General features: G+C 44.0%; 1 long non-coding RNA gene across 1 annotated transcript in view; it reads right to left on the reverse strand.

Moving 5' to 3' along the window:
• Positions 1 to 1,073: 1,073 nt before the first annotated feature.
• Positions 1,074 to 18,590, reverse strand: part of LOC143823962 (uncharacterized) — a 39,716-nt gene continuing 22,199 nt past the window's right edge. Inside the window, exon 2 of the long non-coding RNA XR_013226658.1 lies at positions 1,074 to 8,730. This is a non-coding gene — a long non-coding RNA (uncharacterized LOC143823962). The remainder of the gene's footprint in view (positions 8,731 to 18,590) is intronic.

The following is an 18,590-nucleotide window of genomic DNA, read 5'->3' on the forward strand; positions in this document are numbered from 1 at the left end:
AAAATATGCCTACCACTCAAACAAGGGGTGATACCAAGAGCCAGGCCTTCAGGGCATGGTTGTCTGACCATCGGAAGGCATTAGCCACCATCAAATCCACTTCTATCCCAGTAACAAAGAATGTGGCTGGCCTGATGGATGGGACCAGCGACAAATTACAAGAACCCCAGTTCTGCCATGGTTGACACCAGGTCAGAGCAAAGTCCTGGAGATGATGACTCAGCAGGGATACTGAAATTCCCCAAAGCAAGAAGTTTGGGGAACTGCAATGTACTGTGTAGCTGGTGGTGCATTGCCCAGATAGTACACCAACCAGATGGCCATGTTTTTGGAAGAGTCCACCCGAGGCCAATACATTCTACCCTTGGAATCAAAGGTGCTGGAGTGAAACTATTCTGCTTCTCCTTATACTGTCCTTGCAGTAGCCTCTTGTCCAGATTACAGGTTGCACATCAAAACCATCAGATGTTCTGGCACACTCATTTCTTTTGAAGCCAAACAAGCTTGAATGCACACTTTAATGTGTTGAGTGGGTTTGTGTGTGTCAGCAGATCTGAGAGTAATACTGTCAGGGTTCTGAATTCCTAGCAGACTCACTCAAGGCAGAATGGTCACAGCTGAGACACCAGACTAAGGTGCATCTTTCGGGGATCAATGGCCATATAAGCAGAACAAAGAGTTCTATTAGGGATGGGGGTGGAGGAATCCTTGAAGGGGAGCTACTGGGCAGCAGCACTAGTGGAAGGGGACACTGGTGAAGGATCCTTCACAGACATGGGCAGTGTCACTTCTGCTAACGCTGGCTAGCAATGTGCAGAAAGCCACAGTAAACCAATTCTGACCAACTCTTACCCCCAAAACCCTACGATGAGTCAATCTCTTGCCTTATATATAGTGCTGGAAAATGGACGCCCAAGTGGCACTCAATCAGCTACTGAGGACAAGTTCAAATAGCACTAATGTAAATGGTGCAACTGTATTCAAGACAGAAGGATGTTCAGTTGTTGACATGAATAGATGCAAAAGGAAAGTCCAAAGGTGGAACATAATAAAAACATGGAACATGAGAAGTATTAATTAAAATAAGCTCATAATCTTAAGAAATCAAATGTTTGAACACTGCAATCCTGGCAATGAGCAAACTAAAGTCGGCTGGATTAGGTCATCAGCAGTCAGAAAACTGCAGTGTTTTACTTGAGGAATGCCAAACACATAAGGAATGGTGTTGCCCTAATACTGAGGTGAGATATAGCCCAGATAGTTAGGGGTTAGAATGCAATGTCTAACTGAATAATACCAATCACACTTCATGGGAAATCTATCAACATAACCATGATTCAAGTTTATGCCCTAACTACAGACAGCGATGAGGGAAAATTCCGTATCAGGTTGGCCCTTGTGTACCTAAGGGATCGCCTCTCTGCCTACACCGCTAAAGAAGATGTGCTGATAATCATAGGTAACTGGAATGCAAATGTAGGGAAACAAGGTAGATTCAAATATTGTTGCTTGTCAGTCTGGCCCAGGTGGGAGCCGCAAAGTGGCTCCCAACCCGCCCAAGCCCCTGCGTGGCCAAACCTTCACCCCACGGCGGCCATTCCTATGTTGACCGCCGAGAGGGAAGATAGGCCCACTGGAAAGGCCTTCTCCGCCCCCCCCCAGCCTAAAGCCCTTCCCAGGGGCCGTTGAACACGCTCCCGGCCACCTGGGATGGGCTTCAGCCTGTGGGGGGGAGCCATTTCAGGGGGGAGCCCTTCCCAGCCACCCGGGCAGCGCTTCTAGAGAGGTTGAGAACGGATAGCGCCCGCTGTATTCATTTTACAGCGGGCTTAATTACTAGTCATAAAATAATTTGGTAACCACAAGCACATGTTTCAGGCAACCAAACTGACGAAGGTACACATTGTCATCACTGGGTAACCAATAGAAAGTAAATAGGCTAGATCAGCCCAAAGCATCCTAAAGCATCCAAGAAAAGTGTGTATCCAACCTTTGCTTGAAGACTGCCAGTGAGAGGGAGCTCACCACCTCCTTAGGCAGCCTATTCCACTGCTGAACTACTCTGTCTGTGAAAAACGTTTTCCTTATATCTAGCCTATATCGTTGTACTTGTAGTTTAAACCCATTACTGCGTGTCCTTTCCTCTGTAGCCAACGGGAACAGCATCCTGCCCTCCTCCAAGTGACAACCTTTCAAATACTTAAAGAGGGCTATCATGTCCCCTCTCAACCTCCTTTTCTCCAGGCTGAACATTCCCAAGTCCCTCAGCCTATCTTCATAGGGCTTGGTCCCTTGGCCCCGGATCATCCTCGTTGCTCTCCTCTGAACCCTTTCAATTTTATCTACATCCTTGAAGTGAGGCCTCCAGAACTGCACACAGTACTCCAGGTGCGGTCTGACCCGGGCCGTATACAATGGGACTATGACATCTTGCGATTTTGATGTGATGCCCCTGTTGATACATCCCAAAATGGCATTCGCCTTTTTTACCGCTGAATCACACTGCCTGCTCATGTTTAGTTTACAATCCACAAGTACCCCAAGGTCTCGTTCACACACAGTGTTACCTAGAAGCGTATCCACCATCCAGTAGGCATGCTTTTCATTTTTCTGACCCAGATGCAGAACTTTACACTTATCTTTATTAAATTGCATCTTGTTCTCATTTACCCATTTTTCCATTGTGTTCAGATCTCGTTGAACTCTGTCTGTATCTTCTGAAGTATTTGCCAGTCCTCCCAATTTGGTGTCATCCGCAAACTTGATGGGGAATCCCTCCACCCCCTCATCTAGATCATTAATAAATATGTTAAAAAGGACCAGGCCGAGCACCGAGCCCTGAGGTACCCCACTACTCACCTTCCTCCAATCTGATGAAACACCATTGAGAACAACTCTTTGAGTGCAGTTCTCTAACCAATTCCCTATCCACCTGACTATCTGAAAATCCAGATTGCAGTCCTTCAATTTATCCATCAGAACATCATGGGGAACCTTATCAAAAGCTTTACTAAAATCCAAGTAAACAACATCAAGCCTCCACCCCAGATGCTGGGGAGCGGTCTCGGCGCAGCGAGAAGGGGCTTTGCCTGGGATTCGGAGGCCAGGGGCACTTACTCTCCAACTGCCCTTCTAAGAATCCCTCGGGGACAACCCAAGAGAAGTCACCGGGGAAAGTTACTTTGGGCAAGCCCTCCGCCAGCCCGGCAAAAGGATCATCTGCATGAAAGAAGTCAGCGAAGGCGCTGGTGACCCCCTTGCTGAAGCCCATTATCTACTCGGGCTTTCCAGCGGGCCTATCTTCCCTCTCGGCGGTCAACATAGGAATGGCCGCCGTGGGGTGAAGGTTTGGCCACGTGGGAGGTTGGGCGGGTTGGGAGCCGCTTTGCGGCTCCCACCTGGGCCAGACTGACAAGCGGAGGGCCCTCTGCTTGTCAGTCCGGGAGAAGGGGCCAATGGGCACCCTTCCTCATCACAACCTTATATGGCAAAAAGCCAAAGCCTAATTAACTTGGAGTGCAATCCCAGGTTTGGCCATTAAGGGGAGTGGTTTGCCAACCTCCCGGCCTGCTCGAAACCAGGACTACATCTCCCCTTTTTTCGTTTTAATTTGGTAATATGTCCGATAGAGCGCTCGATGCTGAATGTCATCCTGCGAGCGGCAACACATGACCCATAGACCAGGTAAACATTGGATACAACATCCTATACCAACCAACAGCATAATTCCAAAGATAATACAAACAAAAGCAGTCTTGACCCACGAGAGATCGGGTAACCAAGAGGTGAGCCAGTTGAATGGCTCCCAGCCCTTAGAGGTCAGAACATTGTCTTGTATCATGTCTTGGAGCTTTTGTAGCTCATCTTCAATAGTTTTATTCAAGTCATGAAAGGTTACCTTGCAACCTGCTTGTCCTACAATCCTACAAAATCCTCCCTGGTGAGCCAGGAGAAAATCAAGAGCGAAACGGTGTTGCAGGGTAATTTGATGGAGTTCAGAAATTTCCTGTTGCAAGTCCTGAATCAACCTGCTAGTGGCATTCACTGTTTTTTCTAGGCAGCATGTGAGACCCAGAATTGATCTCCTGTTTTCCTAGGCTATAATCCCTGGGTAAGATCCCAGAGTGAAAAGACCAGTGACAGAACCAGACACCACCTGTCCCCACTCAGTTCCTTCACTGAGTTGCCCATCTACGATGACTTCGTCTGAACAGGCGGGTCCTAGAAGTCCCTGTTTCTCCCCGCGCTTGTCTGGGGCGCCTGTAGGCAACCTGCACCGGGATAGTGAGGTAGCCAATGGCAGCATGTGGATATTTTCCAGGATGGTAATTTGTTGCCCACTCATGACCAAAGAAAAACCAAAGATTGGGGTCTTTGATAAGCCACTTAGCGCAAATGCTACCTCCCTCTAGATTGGGACTGCCTGGGCTAAACATGGGAAATGTATGATATAATTGGCCAAGGGTGCTATTCAAGAGAGAAAGGTCTGGCTGAAAGGTGTGATTATAAGCTCCCCATAGGTAAAAGTAATCAGAACGTGCAGAGTAATTTCTAGCCTCATTTCCCCATTGCATGTCTGCCTGACTCTTTGGTGCCCAGTCTTCAAACCCGTTATTCTGTGCATGGCAGCAAAAACACAACCCTGGCAGTGTTCTATGATAGCGAAAACGAATAAATCTTGATACCTGAGAAATATTACCCGCAAAAAACAAAGATTTGTCCACGTCTTGCAGTTCAGCTAAAACCATTTCAGGGGAATTAAAAGGTGTGGGAAAAAATGACAGGGAAGCTACTGACAAAGGGGGTTCATAAACTAAGGACACATTCTTCCCATGAAAGGCAAACATATATGCAGCATGACGCACCCAAAGATTAGGCGCAGACATATCATGCGGAGTGGCAACCCCACTTGGTAAAAAACCACACATACAACATAACCAAATAACAACAGAATTGAAATGTAAGGATGGTATAACAGAAGCAAGAAAGTTTTCCGGAGTCTCTGGCAGGCCTTGGTCCCTGAGTTGCCGTTGAGCTTGATCAGACAGGCCCTTTATTGCCCCCCAAGTCACTGGGGGATTGGATGTCTTCCCTCCCCGTTTTCTCATGAACACGGGCTTCGTCTCCTGCAGCTGCAGGTTGAACTGAGGAATCGGGTTGCTTAACCCCTGATGCCAAGCCATCAAGTGCAGGGCGGACACAACGCGCAGGAACCCACAACGGACCAGAGGGAAGGGCAACTGCTGCGTAGCCCCGGCCCCAGGTAATCAATGGGACTGGCCCGTACCACCTCGGGTCTGGTAAACGACCGCACTGAACCTGGGGCCGAGGAAGAGGGACGTCGGTCTGGAAATGACGCTGAGTCCTAGTTAAAAATTGAGAATTAAAAGAAATAAGATTAAGATGATTAAATGTAAACAAAGTACTTGAAAGCAGGGATTCCTTGTCTAAAAGGGAAATCCCAATTCTCCCTTTTGTTTAAGTTTGTCGAGCATGCGCTTCAGGCTCCCATTGGCACACTCTACAATAGCTTAGAATTATAGGGAATTCCAAAGACATGTTTGATGTTCCATTGCGTGCAAAACTGAGCAAAAGCTGTGGAGCAATATGAAGGCGCATTATCGGTCTTCAGGGTACTTGGAACGCCCATGACCGAAAATGCCCTAAGCAAATGTGCACGGACATGCTTTTCTTTTTCTCCTTTTTGCATGGTAGCAAAAATGTACCCAGAGTAGGTATCAATGACTACATGGAGATGCTTCCAAGGGGAAAAGGGTGGGAAAAGAGTGACATCCATCTGCCAAACTTGGTTAGCCCCAAATCCACGGGGGTTTACCCCAGTAGCCGGATAGGAGGCCTGATTGGAGCATTGCGGACATTGGCGAACAGTAGCCTGCGCATCTGCCAAAGGAAGGTGGAATCCCCTGGCTAAGGCCTTTGCATTTTGATGATGAAAAGCATGACTCTCAATTGGAGACTGAACAACAAATGAAACAAGAGAATCAGCTCAAGCATTTCCTTCAGTGAGAAAACCAGGAAAAGGCGTCTCACATGAGCTACATACATTGGAGCTGTTCACTGTCGCAGTGATTTTTGTACAGCTAAAAACACACTTAATAGTTGTTCATCACATGCTGGAGACAAATATGAATATTCAATAACAGATAAAAGATTGCAGAGATACAAACCATCAGAATTTAAATTAAATTAAATGGTTGAGACTCAGAAAGGTTCAGGGCCAACACTGCTGCTGCCAGTTCCAACCGTTGGCTGATTTTCTGCAGACCTGTAAACTTACTGTACCATATACCATCTGGTTGTTGCCAGGTTAAGACTCCTGGTGAGGGAGATCCATCGGTAAACATCATCTCCTGGGACATCAGTAATAACCCTTTTCAAAGAAAATGACAACTGAAAACGTTAGAAACAAGATAGAGCAAATACTCATTTGGAAGGAAACCTGGAGGCTTAGAGCTTTCATAGTGCCCAAACATTTGACCAAACAAATTCAAAGAAAGAGAGGGACTCCATGAGGCAGTCTCATCTGCTGCTGAGGGCTGGAATGGCTGGAGCTCCAAGAGAGAGCTAATTACGCATTCCAGTGACAAAACAAACAATTGACCTGTGAAAGATTAGGGCTGTCTGATATCAATCAGGTAGCCTGAGTTAAAAACAAAATTGCAGGCTCTCTTTTAAATAGACAACCCCAAAAAAATTGACCAAAAGAAAAAATTCTAACTGCTAATTACACATAAAAATTGATGATGTAATAAAAACTGTGGACACATTCCCCAAAGAAGTTCTGTGCCTTGTTTTTACCCATACGGGTAGCAAAACATAAAATAAAGACAAAGGGATTTTGTCTTATATAAAAATTTCTACCTCCATCGCAGCCAGGCATTACCCTGACCTATAAATATTATGCAGCTAGACAGCTCTGACTGATAAAGCTCTATTGAGACATAGCAGCGTTTCAGTGAGCACACTTCCTAACTGCTGACCAAAATTTTTAAACAGAACTTCACTGCCCCCCTTCTTCCTTGAAGCGGGGGATTAGGAAACAAAAGCTAAAGTTCTCCCTAGGCTGTAAAGAAAGGATCATTCCTGTGCTACAGAAATCCCTTTAGTTGTGTAGATTAGTGGGTGATAGGTAAGAAAACAAACATTACTCAGTAGGCTGCTCAGATTTCTAACTGAATCCCTAGCATAGGAACAAAAACCTGATTCTAACTTGCTAAACAGCACTCCTGCTGCTGCAAGCTGGAGGCTCTACCAATTACAGCCAAATGTTAAATTTCAAAATTTCTTTAGGTGGCTAAGCATCAAACCCATTAAAACATCTTTTGATACATTTTATAAGCCAATAGAAAACAACTGAGTAAAAACAGAAACATGTAAAGCACACAAATAAGAAAAGAGGAGTCATTTGGTGATCCAAGGAAGTCAGCATGGATTTGTCTCCAACAGGTCCTGTCAGACCAACCTGGTTTCCTTTTTTAAATTTTTAAATCTATTTTTATTGTATATAAAGATGAAAAGAAAAAGAAACAACCAGCTGGCAAAATAATTGTTGATACATGTAAGAATATAGTCTGTTATTATCTTTAAAAGAACATATTCAGTTCCCATTGCATATTAGTCCTAACCTAAAAGTTACTGTTTTCTTTCTTAGCAAAGTAATTGTTAATACATATAAGAATACAATCTATTATTATCCCAAATAATATATAGTCAGTTCCCATTGTATGTTGGCCCTAACCTAAAAGTTGATGCTGTCTTTCCTAAGAGAGACCAGGTAATTGCTCCACTGTTCGTCACATTCTTCAGGTGGTCTCAAAAGATGGAATTGTGCTCTTTTCCATGATGTATCTGCTGGCAGGTCTTGAAGTATTTGTGCTTCTTGATCCACCGGGATCAGCAGCGTGGCCTGAAGCTTTTTAGGTAGAATATTTCTTGCAGCCTTGCTGTCAGGGCGCACAAAGATGTCTCTTGATTGCTTCTTGCGTGCGATTGCCTTTGAATAGACTCTGAATATTTTGTCAATCCAAATCTTTTCCTCCTCTAAGTAGTCTTCCAGGCTTTCGGTGATTTCCTTCCTCAGATCTGTTTTCCCAAATTCTTTCAAGATGCCTTTGATTTTTATGGTCCTAGCTTTAGATTCTACTTCCAGGGCTTCGGATTTATCTTCTGCCACTCTCTCCCACTGCTGTTGATTAACTTCCAGACATTGGATTCTCATTTGGTGTGTTGCCAGCTGAGTTGTGTTTTCATCAGCTATTTTTTTCAAACCGTCGATTCTGTCTGAGAGCTCTTTCTTGGTGTCTTGAATTTCCTTTTCAACCTTTTTGACTACTTTCAGTATCTCTGAGTTGCCTTCACATAACAAGCAAAAGAACTGTGTCTTAGTTAGTTTTTCCATAGCTGTAAACAGTCACAGATTACAGACAAGGTCTCGCGAGAGTTCGGGCGATCAGAAATTATCAGTTTGTCAATCTCCGTATTAAGTCAGCATCCCCCGCTGAGCATTCCTTAACAAATCTTTAAACTCTTTCTTTTGTTTGTTTTAATGAGTGCATTTAGCTGGCTTGCCTCCTGTCCGAAGAAAGGATTCCCTTGTAAATTGGTTAGGGGGGAAGGAGGGGGGCTGGTGCCTGGCTTTAAAGAATAGGAAAGCAAAGAGAGAACTCACAGTCTTTGCATTGATTTCATCGGACTTCGGCTCTTGTCAATCTGCAGAAGAATGCAGGATTATATCAGCTGGTCGTTTCAAGCTTAGAAAATAATTTACGACAAGGACGCCATCATGTCCCCGAGCACAGGCAGCAGAGATCTGGAGAATTCAGTCTCCACAGATCTGTAGGACCCTCAGGATGCCGTTCCCAGTTCCTGGGGTGACCAGCGAGCGAGATTTGCGCATCCCGCTCAGGTCTGCCAGGTGCATCTGATCCTGGCCCTCTGCTTGGCTCGAGAGCTCGTCATGGAACAGGCTAGCACGGCGCCATCTTCAGTCATAAAGAAGATGACTGGTTTCCTTTTTTGACCAAGTGACAGGTTTGCTGGATCGTGGAAATTCTGTTGATGTCGTTTACTTGGATTTTAGTAAAGCTATTGATAAGGTTCCCCATGATGTTCTGATAGATAAATTGAAGGACTGCAATCTGGATTTTCAGATAGTTAGGTGGATAGGGAATTGGTTAGAGAACCACACTCAAAGAGTTGTTGTCAATGGTGTTTCATCAGACTGGAGGGAGGTGACCCAGGGCAGGAATGAGAGGTTTGATCAAGCTAATAATTTTGTCATAATGTTCTATGGCATCACCTGACAGAATTAGGATCCATACAGCATTTTACCAACTTGTGAACAAGAATATCATGAGGAACCTTTTCAAAAGCTTTACTGAAATCCAGATAAACTATGTCCCCAGCATTCCCCTGATCCAGCAAGGTAGTCACTTTCTCAAAAAAAAGAGATAAGGTTGGTTTGACATGACTTGTTCTTGCGAAACCCATGCTGAGTCTTAGAAATCACAGCTTTGAGTTCCAGCTGCTCAAGGACTGAGTGTTTGATTATTTGTTCCAAAATTTTGCCAGCTACAGATGTCAATCTGATGGGTCGATAATTACCCAGATCCTCCTTTTTCCCTTTCTTGAAGATGGGAACAACATTTGCCTGCCTCCAATTGTCTACCGCCTCACTCGTTCTCCAAGAAGTGTCAAAAATAATGGACAGAGGTTCCGAGATGACATCTGCAAGTTTTTTTAGTACCCTTGGATGCAGTTCATCTGGCCCAGAAGACTTTGTTTCATTTAAAGAAATGAGGTTTTTGTGGACTGCTCCAACAGTGATCCCAGGCCACCATTCCCATCCCCGTGTTGTGTTACTATTTCCCTCACAAGTGAAGATTGAGGAGAAATAGGAGTTAAGCAGTTCAGCCCTCTCTTCATCATCTGTTATAATTTCACTTTCTTGTCCTCGCAGTGGTCCTATCATGTCCCTATTCTTTTTCTTGCTTGAAATATAACTAAAGAAGCCTTTTTTTAAAGGCTTGCTAGCCTAAGCTCATATTGAGCTTTAGCTTTTCTAAGACTCCCCCTACAATTATTGGTTATTTGTTTATACTCCTCCTTGGTAATAAGGCCTTCCTTTCATTTCCTAAATGATTCTTTTTTGTTCCTCAAATCTTTTGACACCTGCTTATGGAGCCAACTTGGCTTCCTTGGGCTCCTTCCATCTTTTCTCCTAAGGGAATTGTTTGTGATTGAGCCTTGAGTATTTCACTTTTAAGAAACTCCCATCCCTCTTGGACTCCCGTCTCTAAGTCTTTGTGACCATGGGACTCTTTGCAATATACCTTTAAGTCTGTGAAAATCAGCTTTCCTGAAGTCCAGTCTATACGTACGACTACGTAAAGGTTTTCTCTTTCCCACAATTGACAATTCCAAAAGCACATGGTCAATGCTACCAAGTGTGCCCACTACTTCCACCTCAACTACCAGTTCTTCCCTATTGATGAGAATCAACTCTAAAATAGCAGAGCCCTTTCTGGGAAATGAAGCTGTCGGGAAGACAAGTTAAGGATTTAACGGAGTTTGCATTTTTAGCTGATTTGGTCTTCCAATAGATTTCTGGGTGATTGAAATCACCCATGACCACTGTTTCCCCCTTTTTTGAAAATGTTCCCAGTCCTCCATTGTAATGTCAGTCTCCAAGTTCTGCTTCCATTTAATCATACCTGTCTTAATCTGTTCGGTTTCAGTTTCATATTTCAGCAATAATTTATATATTTTACCATGTAAGTGTAGTTTTCCTTGAAATAATATATTCTTAAATGCTGAGAGATCTCACATCAGCCTGTTTATGAAATTCAGATTTAAACCTAGAGGAAAGTTGGTTCTATTCTAACCATTGCAATTCCACTTCCTCTTTTTAAAATATTTGCAGACTCTTTAACGTTTTCCTGAATTAGGACACCCATTCTTAGCCTAACATACATAGGGTTGTTGTGAGGATAAAATGGAGAAGAGAAGAAGGTTTAAAGCCATTCTGGGTCCTCAGTGGAGAGAAAAGTTGGATTTTCATGGAGTAAATAAATAAATGTTGTATAGCAGTAGGTGTTTCACAGGTGTGGAACACAAGGAGTCACTGGCAGTCTTCAAGCAGTGTCTGGACCCGGGATGCTTGAGGCTGATCCTATATTGAGCAGAGGGTTGGACTAGATGGCATATGTGGCCCCTTCCCACTCTAGGATTCTAGGAGTCAGGTGCTGCAAAGTCATCAGTTTTCAAGTGCATGAGACATCTGTTTCTTGAAAGCCCCCCACCACTCCAGAGCCAGACTGGCAGTCTGCATAAAAGACAGGGGTGCACATTCATTCTGCTAAATGGTGAGGCCTTCCTCAGACACAAGAATCAGAATCAGAATATCTTAATTGGCATAAAATTGCAAAGCATAAAACGGAATTTTCAAACAATTCCAGATGTAGATTCCATCGTAAAAATATTATCATTTAAAATTGCCAACAAGAACTCGGCTACTTTTACAATAATTGCTGAGTCCCTCACATTTAGTATCATTTTAATCCAATGTTTCTCATCAACGCAGAATCTGTCCAGATTGCTGACCCCCAGATTGCTGACTGCTGACATCCCTGCTATAGCTGGCTTCTGGCTTCTGGAGTGGATTGGTAGATCACCATAACTTCCTAATTGTTCTGTGTGAACAAATTTAGAGTCCAGTGGCCATCTTTAAGACCAACAAAGTTTTTAAGGTGCCACTGGGCTCTAAATTTGTTCTGCTGCTTCAGACCAACACAGCTACCCACTTGAATTGTTCTCTATGAAGAATAAGAAGTGGCTTATTTCAGTTCATGGTGGGAAGTAAGACAATGGGAACTATTCAGGAGGAAGGTGACGCCTTCCCAAGTAAGGTTCACTAATTTCTGTTTGTTCTGCAGAATAATGTCTGAAGTGCTTATTTTTGTACTTATTATGATGGGCCTTCAGCTAGAACAAGTCACCAGCCTGTGTAATGGGAGTCAAAACATAAAACATGTAATTACTTGCTGCTTTCAAGCCTTCCTGGATCTTTTCTTTCCATTTACATAACTATTAACAAACAGAAACCATTTCTTGCTTACAATAGTCTGGTTATATGAACAAGAGAAATTGAAGGGTCTATTTTTAAAGGAAATTTTTTATATTAGCGAGGAGGTCTTTCTAACGTGTAAAACTCATGTAATATATTTTGTTTAGTGAAGCAAATGACCATAATTTGGCAGGATGCCTACCATGGATTTTAGAAATACAGACAAGGAACCAAGGAAAATACAACAAATATGCATTAAGAGCAGAATAGTTCACTTTCTGATACACTGATTTCACACAGTGCTATAAATTGCAATCAGAACAGAAATGTATTGAAGCTTTTGTTATTCCCTTCAAATAACTTTATCTCCAATGGACTCATCTGCTTCTGTATGATTTCACACCTTGGCTGACTTCTAGGTTCAAGAGATTTATATGAACATGGCCACTTGACATTTTTGTTTTGTTTTTGTATGTTGGTGGCATGAACTTTCTTTGTTCCACTGATTTTCCATGATGGTATTCAGAATCAGAATCACAGAATCATAGGCCCATTCCGCACAGGGATCAATGTGGCAAATTGCTTGCAGAAAGAAATAACGGAATTTAAAATAGTGGAATTCAGCGTAACGCATACCTGCCTTTGTAGTGGAATCCAGTAGTGTTTCAATAGTTTCCCACAGGTTTCCGGTCTCGCCAAAAATCGCTAGAAAGGAAGTTATTTTTTCCGTGCTTTGTCCCGCCCGTGGCCATCAATCAAACGAACAGCCAATGGGCGGTTGTTATCATGCTTCCAAAAAGCCCCTTTCCCTTTAAGAACAGGTTTAAAAAAAAGAGAAAAACACACGTTGCAATGAATATGCCTTGATTCCTTGATTCCTTGCTTCCTCCTAACGTAGAGACCCATCTAGCTGGCAGCTGGCATGTGAGCTGCCGATTCATCATTGCCACGCTCCCCCGAGTGAAAGAAAAAATCCCCCCCCCCCGTGCACGGGCGCGATTTTCGGCCGAAAATAAAGGGAACTAGCAAACGGGGCTGTGTTGTGCTTGGTGACTTAGGGGAGCTTTAAAGCAGCTCTGTGTAGGGACTGCAGCCGGAGAAGCCTCGCTGGGTGAATGAAGGCTCGCCGGCTCATTGCTCTCCGCTCGCTCCGAGAAAAAAAAATGGCGATCGCTTCGCCGGAAGTTCAGAGGAGAGAGCCAGGGGGAGGGACTTTGCTGAAACCGCAACAATGGGAATGCATAGAACTTTTTCGAAACTGTTGCAGATTGTTTGCAAGAGTGTAGTACTTTTCGGAGGGTGAATCCACTTTTCTGGATTTCCCTTTAAGCGCTACAACGAATCGCTTTTTGCGGATCGGTTTCAGGAGTGTGGCAGATTGTGTGCGACGTCGTGCATAACTGCAAATTAGTAGCGTTTACAATTTGCCACACTCCTGCTATATTTAAATTGTGCGGAATGAGCCATAGAGTTGGAAGGGGCCATACAGGCCATCTAGTCCAACCCCCTGCTCAACACAGGATCAGCCCAAAGCATCCTAAAGCATCCAAGAAAAGTGTGTATCCAACCTTTGCTTGAAGACTGCCATTGAGGGGGAGCTCACCACCTCCTTAAGCAGCATATTCCACTGCTGAACTACTCTGACTGTGAAAAGTTTTTTACTGATATCTAGCCTACATCGTTCTACTTGTAGTTTAAACCCATTACTGTGCATCCTTTCCTCTGCAGCCAACGGAATCAGCATCCCAATTCATTGTTTTCTAGGGCTGCCAGCTCCTGGTAGAGCCTGAGGAGGGGAGGATTTGTAGAGGGGAGAGACTTCAGTGGGTCACTTTAACGGAATCCTTGCAATTGGGAACTTGCAATTGGGAGCATTAGTGTTGCTTTTGCCATTATGGCTGCTTTCTATGTAAAGAGAACTCTAATTCCTGTTAGTTGTCAACTAGTGACCAAGAGGCAGATTAGGCATGTTTCTGAGGAAGGTGAGCTCGGGTTGCCAACTGTGGGTTGGTACTTTCCTGGATATTTGGGAATGGAGGCTGGAGAGGGCACAGTTTGGGGAAGAGAAGGATCTTAGCTGAGTATAAAGCCACAAAAGTCCACCCTCTGAAGCTACCATTTTCTCCGAGGGAACCGTCTCTGTCACCTGGAGATCAAGTGGGTAGCCATGTTGATCTGAAGTAGCACAACAAAATCTGAGTCTAATAGCATCTTTAAGGCCAACAAAGATTTTTTCAAGGTATGAGCTTTCGTGCATCTACTCTTCCTCATACAAGGGAACAGAAGAAAGTAAATTAGTGGCAAATTGGATAGTTTCTTGCTAGAATAACAATCTGTTTGGGGGGTTTGGTTGTCATTCGTAAAAACAACTGGAATATAAAAATTTCAGGATTAGTGATTAAAGGCAGGTGCTTTCCCAGTTATGGAAAGAAGTAATTAAAAGAGACTGTTGCTAACCCCATCCATCTCGACTCAGACATGGAAGCATCCCCACAAGTGACATCCCCTGCTGAGTTTGTTATCCTATCCAAAGACCAGAGAGTTAGATTCTAAATTACATTACACATATATTTACATCAGTTGTTATTCCAGGAGATTTCCAGGCCTCAACTTCCAGTTGGCAACTCCAGGTTAGTCGAAGCCAGGTTTCAAGATGGATGCCTGTTTGAAAATTTGTGTGCTGCATTGAGGGCTGCCAGCCTCCAGATGGGGACTGAAGGTCTCCTATTACAATTGAATTTCAGCCTACCAAGATCAGTTCATCTGGAGACAATGGCTGCTTTCGAGGGTGGACTCCATGGCGTGACATTCTTCCCAACCCCTCCCTTTTGCAGGCTCCTCTCCCAAAATCTCCAGATATTTCCTAACACAGACTGACCTACTGGTGTAGAGTCCAAACTTTACAAGATGATGACAATGTCAGGCATTCAGTCAAGTCCAACTCTTGGTGATCTTATGGCAGAACCACCACGATGACATCCAAACCTGCACCACTTCTTTTAGTTGTGTAATGTTCTGGCTGATGTCCATCTTGATTGCATCCAACCACCTCACTCTGTTGGCCTGGTTTCCCTTTTCCACTGACCAATCCTAGCATAATGAGCCGGAGTCCTGTGATTTTGCCTTCCAGTGAAATAGCATGCTTTATGCACGGTAGTATTTCTTTGTGACTTTTGCTGTTCGTGGAACCCACAGAAGCTGCCTCCTACATCAGAGTTCAAATGAATAAATTCTTCTCTTGTCTGATTTTTTCACTGTCCAACTTTCTCAACCATAAGTGGCTATTGGAAATATGATAGATCTATCTAATCTACATTTGGTAGTCAGGCTTATGTCCTTGTTCGGTTCAAACTTATCATTGCTGAGTGACCCAGAGCAATTCAACGTTTTATTTCCATACTGCAATCACCACTAACATCAATTTGTGATCCAAGAAAAATGAATTCTTGAACTCATTCAATCTCTTCACCATCAATTGCTATTATGACTGTTTCTTGCAGTGGTCATTAGTTTTGTCTTTGTTTAAGAAAAGGCCAATTTTTTTTTTTGCTTATTTCATCGATCTTTGTAATCAGCTGTTCTAGGCCTTCTTAGCTTCTGATAAGAGGGTGTTGTCATCAAAATACCAAAGGTTATTTATATTCCTTCCTCAAATCTTAATTTCAGTGTTTGATTCTTTAAGTTCAATTTACCTCATAATGATCTCAGCATACAAGTTAAACAGGAAGGGGGAAATAATACAACTTTGTTGCATTCTTTTCTATATTTTGAACCAGTCAGTGTCATCAAATGGTATACATACAGTGGCTTCTTGTATGACTGCATCAGTTTGATCAAATGCACTGGCACCCCAAAATTTTGCAGGGCTTCCCACAGTTTGTTGTGATCCATACAGTCAAAAGATTTCTCTTAGTCAATAAAACCTATGTAGAGAACCTTCTGATATTTCTATGACATTTCTAAAATCCAGTGGAAATTTGCTATGTGGTCTCAAGTGGCACACCCCTGTAGAAAGAAAGCTTAAACATCTGGTAATTTCCTTTCTATGGTTGTTGCTTTGTGCTGTTGTATGATTTTAAGCCGTATCTTACTAGCATAAGAAATGTATAGTAATTGGAACAGGTTGTTTGGAACAGGTAATTAGAACACGCTATTGTATGGTAATTGGAACAGGTAATTAGAACACCCTAGAGGTGTGTTGCTTGCCAGGGGCGAAAATTAAAGACATTTCAGAACGGCTGCCCAAACTCTGCAAATCTACGGATCGCTACCCATTTGTCATTGTCCATGTGGGAACAAAAAGAGCCTCTTGTAGCACAGAGTGGTAAGGCAGCCGTCTGAAAGCTTTGCCCATGAGGCTGGGAGTTCAATCCCAGCAGCCGGCTCAAGGTCGACTCATCCTTCCATCCTTCCGAGGTCGGTAAAATGAGTACCCAGCTTGCTGGGGGTAAACGGTCATGACTAGGGAAGGCACTGGCAAACCACCCCGTGTTGAGTCTGCCATGAAAACGCTGGAGGGCGTCACCCCAAGGGTCAGACATGACTCGGTGCTTGCACAGGGGATACCTTTACCTTACCTATGTGGGAACAAATGACGTGTCTGCAAATACCATTGCTCCTATTAAAACAGACTATCAAGATCTAGGGAGAAAATTCAAGCAAATGGGGGCACAAGTGGTATTCTATTCAATCTTGCCTGTCAAGGGAAGAGGAATGCGTCGGGAGAGGAAGATAATGGAGGTGAATCAGTGGCTGCGTAGTTGGTGCTGGCAGGAGAGATTTGGTTTTTTGGGACAATGGGATAGGCTTTCTTGAGGAAGGCCTACTAGCACCTGATGGACGGCATGTGTTTGGCAGGAACCTGGGGAGATTCATCAGAAGAGCTTTAAACTGAAGCCACAAGGAGAAGGAAACGTTCAACATAGGGAGTGTAAGAAAGGAGACCGATCGGGGGCAGCCCAACCAGGAAGGCCAGCTCTTTGGGAACCAAAAGTTAAAGTATTCAGATGCCTTTATACTAACGGCCGAAGCATAGGTAAAAGAAGCAAGAACTGGAACTTCTCATGCTGATGGAAAGGTATGATTTAGTAGGCATCACGGTTGGATGATTCTCATGACTGGAATGTAATAGTGGATGGATACAAACTGTTCAGAAAAAACAGAATAGATCGAGGAGGTGGAGGAGTGGCACTGTATGGCCTATTATGCACGGCCGCTAAAACAGCGGCATGGAGAACGCAGAGGAGAAAAAAAGGGAAGCAAACTGCTTATGCACGGGATGGGACACAACAGCGGCAAAACCCAAAGTATCCAATTATGCATGCGGCTACTCCGGAGCCGCTTCTGGTTGCGCCCTGGCTCCAGGAAGCTCCACTTTCTTCAGCATCTCGCTAACGCGGCTTTTTCGGTGGCATACGTTGAATCTGCGCCCTGTTGCCGCCTGTAGCATGCATAATTGGTGGTTTTAGCCGCCGTCATTCCACCCCGAATGCGGACCTTCCGCTCCATACATAATGGGCCTATGTGAGGAAAGGGCTTACCTGTCAGGAAATTCTAGTGAAGGAGAGCATATCTACAGTGGAAAGCATCTGGGTGAAAATTAGTGAGGGGAAAACAAACAGCGTGGTGGTTGGTGTCTGCTACCAGCCGCCTGACCAATGAGAGGATGTGGATGCTGCACTTTGGGAGCAGCAAGGGAAAATATCCAAGTAGCAGGACCTTGTCATCATGGGTGACTTCAATTTCCCAGATGTGTGCTGGGAAACAAACTCTGCAAAGCGTCCTCAGTCATGCAACTTTCTGACCTGCCTGGCTGAAAATTTCATTTGTCAAATGGTAGATGAACCCACAAGAAGTTCAGCTATATTGGACTTAATACTGACCAACAGGCAAGAGTTGGTGGATGAGGTGAAGGAGGTGGGGACCATAGGAGGAAGTGACCATGTCCTCATAGAATTCCTTTTGAGATGGGGGGGGGGGGAGGAAGCTTGTAGCCAGACGCATATGTTGGATTTTCGTAAGGCAAACTTTAATAAACTCAGAGATATGATGAGTGTCATACCATGGACGAGAATGCTGGAAGGGAAGGGAGCATGTTAAGGGTGGGCACTACTCAAACAAGAGCTATTGCATGCTCAATCCATGACTATCCCAGAAAGACGAAAACACTGCAGGAGCTCTAAGAAGCCTATTTGGATGAACAGAGAACTTCAAGAGGAACTAAGAAAGAAAAGGGAGATGTTTAGGAAATGGAGGGAAGGACAGAGCTCTAAAGAAGAGTACCTACAGGTTACTAGGCACTGTAGATCAATAATCAGAAAGGCCAAAGGTGAGAGTGAACTAAGATTCGCCAGGGAAGCCCAGTGTAACAAGGAAATATTTTTCAGGTATGTGAGAGGCAAATGTACAGTAAAGGAGGCAATAGGCCCACTGTTGGGTGTGGATGGACAAACTCTAAGGAAGGATGCAGAGAAAGCAGAAAGGCTCAGCACCTATTTTACATCTG

The sequence above is a fragment of the Paroedura picta genome, chromosome 14, assembly GCF_049243985.1.
Source record: "Paroedura picta isolate Pp20150507F chromosome 14, Ppicta_v3.0, whole genome shotgun sequence".
Lineage (NCBI taxonomy): Eukaryota > Metazoa > Chordata > Lepidosauria > Squamata > Gekkonidae > Paroedura > Paroedura picta.